Below are 9,511 nucleotides of genomic sequence, written 5' to 3' on the forward strand. Positions count from 1 at the left end.
GAAAAGGGGCATCTCTTTCACTAGGAGGTGGTCAGTGAGAGGAGGAGCCACTATATTTGTGACGGTGCCGCAAATACTACTACTTCCGTTGCACGCGTCACGGCTCCTGAAAACAGTGTAAAATAACAGCCCAGAAGTAGGAAGAAAAGCAAAGCACTATAACTATAAACCGGACATTGGACCATCTCATTTAGCCAAAAAGCAGGTCCCATAATTCCCACAGAAATACTGGGCAGTTTAGTGATTTAAAAATTTACTTGTTCTTTATTTGAAATATCCTATTTGTTCCCGTTTTTCACTTTAAAATAGTTTTATATATATATATATATATTCTGGATCTCCAACGGTCTGAGGGACAGTGAACTGGCCCCCCTGTGTTTGGTCCCCCAGTGTCAGGGGTCCCCCCCTGCTGTAGGGCAATCCAAAGGCAGTCAGTCCAGTAAAAATGTGTTTAATGGTAAAGCATGACTATACACACGATTGGCAGATTGGCCTGGGTGGGGTGGGGTGTGGGGGAATTACTTGTCTTCAATTGTCTTGTACCTCAGTCTTGTATGTCCAATTCGCAGACAACTCAGAATCATTTGTTGATTAGCTTTGAAAAAAAAGAAGTTCCAAGGGGCATACTATTTCTGACACTGTTTCTGCTTCAATTTTTCTTTAAATATGAACGAGAATTTGTCTTGCAATTTATCACAACACAAAAGAAAATTGGTTTTTCCCCCTACAGTCAGCCAATTTTCCCTTAAATTTGGGAAACTTTACTTTTTTTGAACCTCTATTAGTATTTAATAATGTGCACTTTAGGGAATAGTCCAACCACCATCTTATGCTCTCGAATTAAATTTTTGTTTTTTTTGGGGGGGAGGGGGAATATTTCACCTGAAAATTAGAGAGCATTAATAATACCAGGTTTGAAGGAAATCCTAGTAATAGAGAAAATCTTGTTTAAAAGAAAAAGATAAAACGAAAATCGGAAAATCACATTTGAAAGTTTCGCTGACTCGACACTCTACAGACAGACAGGCAGACATTATCATACAGAGTAATTTGTCAAAAACAAACCACATTTTTAGACCTTAGTAAACTTCTTTTTTTTCAATATAAACGATATATCCATCGAAAATACCTACTTCGAAAATTTAACATCATCAATAAACTTATTTTTCTTCTTGCCTGAATTTTTTTTTTTTTTTCTAAGGGTTTTCCCCACAATGAGGATTCCCTAGCCCAAACTAATTTAATTTTCTTATTTTACTTCTCCAAATCTCTCTGTTCTTGGCGTCCTCTATTGAAACGCCATAACCAGCCATATCCTGCTTAGCCATCTTCATCCATGACAGCTTCGGCCTGCCTCTTCTCCTTTTTCTCTCTGGCTCCCATTCCACGATCCGTCTTGGAATCCTCTTCCATCCCTTGAAACGTGTCCAAGCCAATCCAACCTTTTTTTTTTTCTCCGTAATTCTTTGGAGGATGTCCTTCTCTATTACCATAGTCGCTCTTATCCTTAGAATTTCTTACTTTTTTCCAAACGGTATTTTCTGTGCGGACCTTCTCCAAAAAAAAAAAAAATCCATTTCGGTTGCCAACAATTTCTTCACTCTCTCTTGACGTCTCATGTTTCACTACCGTACAGTATAACGCTTTCGACTATGGATTTATACATCAAGCCCTTTTTAACTGACGGTAGTATGTTACTGTTCCACAGTAGAGGATTATAAGCAACCCTATGGCTCTGCGACCCTCAGTGATCCTACTTGACACTTCTCTCCTAGAGCCGCCATCTACTTCAAGGATGGTACCCAGATATTTAAAATATATTGAATTTTTTAATTTTTACCCCCTCTCGATTTCTATCCTAAAATTAGAAAAAAAAAAAAAAAAAAAAAGGATACGAAAGGTTGAGAGTGATAATTCTTCAAATTTGATGCTGATAAATCAAGGGAGGGAGGAGTAGTGTAAACCTTTTTTTGAGATTGGTCATCTATATTTCTTCCTTTTTTAAAAAAAAAACACTAGATTTTTTTAATACATACATTTTTTTTTTTTAAATAATGACTTAAATTATTAAATTAACAAAATAAAAATCTTACTGCAATAAGCTGTGCATTTACTTGAAATAATTTTTGTTATTGTTTTTTGGTGTTAACAAAAAAAAACACCTCCTTATAATGTTAAATCAAATTTTATGAGCAAAAAAAATGTTTTGTAAATAACTAGCTTATTTTAAATTTGTTTAATAAAATAAGCAGTATTATTTAAAAAAAATAATAATTAAATAAAAACGAATAAGATTTATCTGATAAAACATTCTTCGTAATTAAAAATAATATTGCCATGCTACCAGATTTTTTGCTTAAAAATTGTTCATACGTTTTATATATTTACAAAGAAAAAATAATAATATTAATACTGAAATTGATTTTTGTATATTATTAAAAAATTTAATATAAATAATACATTTGTAGACAATGGGGGAAATAAAAGAAAAGATCTAATCTACATAAGTCTTTATACATATATAAATATAAGTAAATAAATACAAAAAAAATTGAATAAAATTTAGGGTGAAAAATATTTTTTGAAACTTGGTTTTTATAAGAAAAAAATATTACTTAAGAATGATGAAAGTAAAAATAAATAATGTGAAATTTATTATTTGTTAAATAGATGCATAGTTTTTAAAAAGTAAAGAACAAAAATTTTGCTACCATATTTAAAAAAAGAAAAGAAATAAAAACTCAAGTTGTGATGTTTGGTGGGATCAATATGGCTGTTGGAACTCTCAAATAATGCTAACCTTTCTGGTATATAACCTTTTAATTGCTTTGCCCTGTATCGTATCGCTGGTATCGATTTTTTTTTTGTTATTTTTGTTTTAAGCAAGCTGCTGCTTCAGTTATTTCTTCTTTTTTTTGTGTTACCTCCTCCATTGAACCGTTTATCAGAGCTCCTGATGATGGACAAAGGTTCAAAATGTTTTGAAATAAGCGCTTGGTTAGTTTATATATTTGAATTTTAAATGAAATTTAGTTGTTGTATACATCATTTCAGAACGTGCACAATTATGCAAATATCCTCCAGATCATTTTATTATTATTCAATAGGATGAATAAAATTAATGCCATTTTCAGTCATTATAAAGTTTATTATGCCGGAGCTTTTCGACCTAGGGCAGCAGGGGGTCGGCAACCTATTTTTTAAATCGAGAACCATTTCTCCTTTCTTAAATAATTTTAAAATTCTTAAATAATTTTTAATAAATCTTACCAAGAGCCGCAAGGATGATAGTGAGAATAAACTCTGTATTCACAAAATTATTATTTTATGATATTCAATAACATTTAAATGTTCTATATGAAGTTTAAGTGAGGAGAAGACTGCGTGAATGCTATTGAAAGGAAGGTTGCAAGTTGAGAGACCGGCCTCGGTTGGAGATGTGGTGGAAGAATTGTGAAAGTGGTTAAGGAGATTAGGTATTTGGTAGTGTGGTTAACACCAGGACTGAGACTGAGTGTTCATGTGGAAAGCGAATGTTTGAGGGAGTGGAGAGAAAGTGGACTGAGAAGGTTGTCAGGCAGGGACTGGGGTTACGGTTTTAGGGATATGAGATTAATCTATAAGAGTGCGTGCAGTGGAGTCTGTTTGGTGCAAGTTTTGTTTGGCCTAGGTTGCTTAGTGGGGATATAAAACGGTTAAAGAGGAGCAAGAGGCTGGTGCTTTTGCCCCTTCTAAAGGGGTACAGGACAGTCCCGGACTTGTGTGTTTGCCTGTGATCGCGGGGGGTGCTGCCGGTAGCTTATAAGATGGAAGAAGCATGTAAAAGTTATTTAGTCCGACGGGGGTTTGAGTGTGTTTATTGGGAGGTGGATTGCGACGAAGTTGAAGTGGAGGGTATAGAGAAGATCAGGTCGTATATTTACATATTGCAAAGTAAATAAATAATAACTAAACCTGTGTTTGAATGAAAAGGCGGCAGTCTTATATAATTACTTACCTTAAATTAATATAATTCTATTCAATTTCAAACCAAATCTCAATTTAAAATTCATTTTAAAAAAATATCTTTACTTTAATAAATGAAATTTTCATTTGTTTCGATAAAATTGAAATATACAATACGTATATTTTGGACAGGCTGAAGAGCCACAAAATTTGGATAAAACAGCCGTACGCGGCTCGCGAGCCGCAGGTTGCCTGCCGACCCCTGACTTAGAGACAAGTTCATCCTTCAGGGCTAATTTACAAAGTTTACAACAATGTTTTAACATCATTGGTTGGGTGTGTCTTCTGTCTTGTCTGTTCATGGACTGAAGAAATTACCAACCAATGATGTAAAAAAAACATTGTAAACTTTGTAAATTAGCCCTGAAGATGTGACCTAGTCAACCTAGGTCGAAAAACTCCGGCAACATCATTGGTTGGGTGTGTCTTCTGTCTTGTCTGTTCATGGACTGAAGAAATTACCAACCAATGATGTAAAAAAAAAAAACATTGTAAACTTTGTAAACTAGCCCTGAAGATGGACCTAGTCCCTAGGTCAGAAAGCTCGGCAGAATAAATGTATCACGACTGAAATGGCAATTATTTTTCCATCCTATTGAAACTATGATTCAGTCACCAAAAATAATGAACAGTAATTATTAAAACTGTCCGGTAGGACAGTTGTATAAGGGTTGACCATCAAAAAGTGCACGAAAAAATGAAACGTTGAAAAACGCCCAACTTTGAATTTTTTTTTTTTTTCTCTTTTTGTATAAAAGATAAAATTTTCAAACTTTTCTTTAAAATATAGGGCAAATCCTCCTTTATATCTGTAATTTTTTTGCAACAACCCAGATGTTATAGATTATCTCCTTAACAAAAACTTACAGTTTTAAAAGTTAAGTATAAGGGTTGATTAAACGCCAAAAGGTACACAAATCAGCAGTTCCCAACATTTCATTAATACTTCATTGATATAATTTAAGTAATTTTACTGCATTAACTTTTCCTTCACATTTTTTAGAATTTATTAGATGTCACAGACCCTTATGCTGGCCATTTTCGTCTACAAAATATTTACTCAAGTAGCACACCATTTAACTTAGATTGACTGTAATATCTATTTATCTATAATAATCAAACTATTAATCACAGGTGAAAAAGAAAACGTTATAAAAAATATAAAAAAAATAAGAGGCTAAAAAATTCATAAACTTTTTTTACATCAATAATTTTATGCATTTATTTTTATTTTTAAATAAAAATCATTGGTTTAAGTTCATTCTTCGATTAAAGTAATTGTTATTTTATGTTGTAGTCAAACGTTTGTAATAATAAGTAATAAATAATCTGGCTTTATCGCAAATAATATAGTTTTCTTCAATTACATTCTCAATCTAGGTGTTCTTCCCACAATGTTATATATATGTAATATAAAATAAAGAAAATAAAGATATGCATATTTTTAGGACAGCTAATTATTCCAGTATTTTACCATAAGTAAAATTAGGGGGACTAAATTAAATTACAATTGAGAAATGAGTAAATATTGTTGAATAATCTACTTGTTATTAAATGTATGTTATTTGTGCTCACGAATATTTCGGTAAGACGAATTTAAGACTGAAATATTGTTTTGAATCCTCCGTGATTGAAATTTAAAAAGTGGCCGACTCTAACTTTGTTTTTTTCTACTTTAACATGCATGTATATGTGACTACTCAGAATAATTCATCACTCATTTTATCATAATTATAATAAAAAAATATTATGAATGAACTGGCCAGCATAAGGGTCTGTGACATCTAATAAATTCTAAAAAATGTGAAGGAAAAGTTAATGCAGTAAAATTACTTAAATTATATCAATGAAGTATTAATGAAATGTTGGGAACTGCTGATTTGTGTACCTTTTGGCGTTTAATCAACCCTTATACTTAACTTTTAAAACTGTAAGTTTTTGTTAAGGAGATTTTTGTACCTTTTGGATAGATTTTCCTTTTTGTCTATTTGCAAAGTTACGTCTGCTTTACAGATTTTTTAAAATTTGGAATAAGGTATTCTATCATTATAACCTGATAAGGTGTTAAATCGGAACCGTAACTACCACTGGAGAGATCTTTTTAAAGAATGATTATAGTTACGGTCCCCAAACCATCCTCAATAACCATTTTTTTGAGAAAGCGTTTTGAATAAAATAGGAAGGTATTTGTACGTAAATAGCAAAATTAAACTGCGATTTCAGTACTTCCTTTTAAGAGGAGCAAGAAAAATAAACTGCGATTACAGTACTTCTCCCTAAAAGGCAAAGATTTTGAATCGAACGACAATTCATTGATGTAAATCGGTTCACTCATTGATAATTTTAACGATTGCAGTACTTCCTCTTAGTAGGTGTAAGAGCATGATGGCACTTCACAGCCACATAGAGGAGCTTTAATCACTTCTTCGTGCTAAATTTTATCAAAATCGGACTAAGCTTTGTAGAAATATTGGTAATAATAGTTTCAGAAAGGGCCTTATTTGGGTGGGGCGAACTCCCCTCCTTATGAGGCATAGCGTCGAGACTTTTAAAGTACAAATCTGTACAAAATTTCGATTCGAATGACACTTCATTCATGAAAATCGGTTCACGTGTCGATAATTTGAAACGATTGCTATACTTCCCCTTAACAAGTGTAAGAGCAGATCGTCGCTTTATTGTTAGGTAGGGGAGCCCTAACCCTATCATCCTACCAAATTTTATCAAAATCGGGCCAAGATTTACAGAGTAATTAGTAATAATAATTTTGGAGGGGGCCTTACATAAAGGGGGCTAACTCCTCTCCCATTCAATGTACAGGGCCGAGACCCCCAAAAGGCACATCTACATAAAATTCCGAATCGAATGACACCTCATTCATGAAAATCGGTTCACGCGTTTAGGCGCTACGTTGTTTACAAAAAAGGTAACAACAACAAGAAGAAGAAGAAGAACAACAAGAACAAGAACAACAACAATTTTTGAAAAAGCCGTTTTTGCTCATTTTCAGCAACTTTTTTCTCAAAACCTATTAGATCTGGGTTGTTGCAAAAAATTACAGTCATAAAGGAGGATTTGCCCTTTATTTTAAAGAAAATTTGGGAATTTTATCTTTTATAGAAAAAGAGAAAAAAATTGTCAAAGTTGGGTGTTTTTCAACGTTACGCTTTTTCGTGCAGTTTTTGACCATCAACCCTTATACAACTGTCCTACCGGACAGTTTTAATTATTAGTATTAGAATAGCATTCTATGCATTGGATCATAAAAACTGATGGTCTGACTGCATCCAATGAAGAAAAGATAAAGGACAAGAGAGAATAGTCTGTTACAAAAAAAAAAGTGTGACATGCAATTTCATGCCCGGAGTACAAGTCAGCAGCTTTCTAAAATACGACAAATCGTACTGAGTCTTCTGTTTTTTTCTTTTAGCTAGAGAATGGGTCAAAAATAATAAATTGTAAAAAATCAAGAAAAAAGAAATACTAAACTTGTGAAAGAAATCGTGTAAAATAGAATAAGTAACATGAAGCAGCAGAGTTATAATAATAATCTTACCATTTTAAGGGAGTGATCTAAATTTGTTCTCTTCACATTTTGTTTTGCTTATCGCAATATATAATGGGTCTGTTTTATTAATGGTCCTGCTTGTTATAAGCTAGTGGTGATACTGGTGAAGTAGGGGGTACACTGTGAAGGATTCTCTGGTTTCAAGAAGAAGCTAGCAGCTCTTCATTAGATCCCATCATATTTTTGTAATCACAAGAAGAAGAAAAAAAAAAAACTTTTAAGTAAACTAAAATTATTGTTCTTTCAAAACCTTAAAAAAAAACAAAAAAACCTTAAAGTCTGTTACATTTTGGGAACATTGGGTACACCAACAGATGTACCCTCAATTAATTAAATGTCTTAATTATTATTAAAGAAAAGTAAATAATAAAACAAATTTAATAATATTAAAAAAAATCTTTTTGTAAGTCTCAATGTAAATAGTATACAGTTTTTACATCAATTGGTAATTTAAAAAAAAAAAAAAAATTTTGAAGAAAAACAACTTTTAAAAATTTTATTGTGCTGTAAATATATATTTAAAAAAAAAGAACAACAAAAATACAAGTTTATATATATACACAAAATTTAAAAGATGAATAAAAAGAAACCTTTTACCTAAATATGTTTACAAGAACTAAAATAACAAAATCTTTTGTTTTCACTTCAACAAACTAAGAGGACATCATATCAAAAATAAAATGAAGAACTTGTATAAACTATTACAAAAGTATTTGTTATAGTGAATACTTTAAAATATGAAAAAAGTAATTAAAAAAATTCACATTTTTTCCCCAAAAATAAATAAAAATCAAATATTTGGAGCTGTGTGTGCCTTTTATGTAGATTTATTATTGTTAACAAAAAAAAAAAAAAATTAACTAAATATTCAGCCAGAATTAAAAAATTAAATTACCATTCATTGCTCCTCTTAATAATCTTAATAAAAAGATAAAAAGTTTACCAAATATTTTGGAAAAAAGAAAACTAGTTGATGGTTTTTCATTCCTTACTTAGTTTTGAAGTGAATTTAAAAAAGAAAAAAGTATATATATATAAGAAAAAAAAAGAAAAAGGTCTTTGTTTAAGATGCCAATAAATATGGAAGTCACTTATTTAAAAAAAAAAAAAAAAAAAAAAAAAAAACCTGAGTCTTATTTTATTTTACTGTTCTTAATTATCATCTCCTTTTCCCTAGGATTTCCAAGATCTGACGTTTGAAGTAATGATGACAGAATTTACGCAATTTATTATTACATAAGAGTAAGTTAATAAGGCAATTTTCTCCAAAAAAATTTCCCCCGGAATGCACGTGTTTTGGTGGTGGGTGGGGGACCTCAAGCAAATCAACTGTGAGAATATATTGTGAGAGAATTCCACAAATTACGATGTTTCCACAACCAATCTCTCTAAAAGTACGTTTACCATAAAAAAAAATAATTTTTTTTTGTTACTTAAGCAAATTTTAAGGTTGTCCAGAAATAGAAAGTAAAACACGCCTCATGTGGCCATAATTGGCAAAGGCTAAACGTAGCTGGTTAGTCACCCCCAACAGGGGCGGCTCTAGCTCGTGTAGCGCCCGTATGCAATGAAACCCTGGCGCCCCCTAGGCCTGACCCCCCCACCCCACCCCGCGACTATAACTATTAACTGTGCCGTCGTAACAAGAAAGTTAATTTTAAGTTGAACAAAATGGTCGAAAAAGGAGCCGCTCGCGTTTGACACCGCCGCACTACCGGCGCCGCGCTGTCTGGCCGCTTCTAAACTTTAAATACGTGAAATAAGGTTTATTTCGAGTTGAAACAAAATGTTCGAAAAAGAAGCCGCCCATTGGGCGCTCGCGTTTGATAACTGCCGCCACCGCGCTGGCTGGCCGCTTCTGTCATATCATTGTTGTACCATGATTGTCCAAGACGATGCTCTTAGCTGTCTCAGGGAGCGCCGCGGCGCCCCCTGAGA

Source organism: Rhodnius prolixus, unplaced genomic scaffold (genome assembly GCF_049639745.1).
Source record: "Rhodnius prolixus isolate KJV_2025 unplaced genomic scaffold, Rpr scaffold_17, whole genome shotgun sequence".
Lineage (NCBI taxonomy): Eukaryota > Metazoa > Arthropoda > Insecta > Hemiptera > Reduviidae > Rhodnius > Rhodnius prolixus.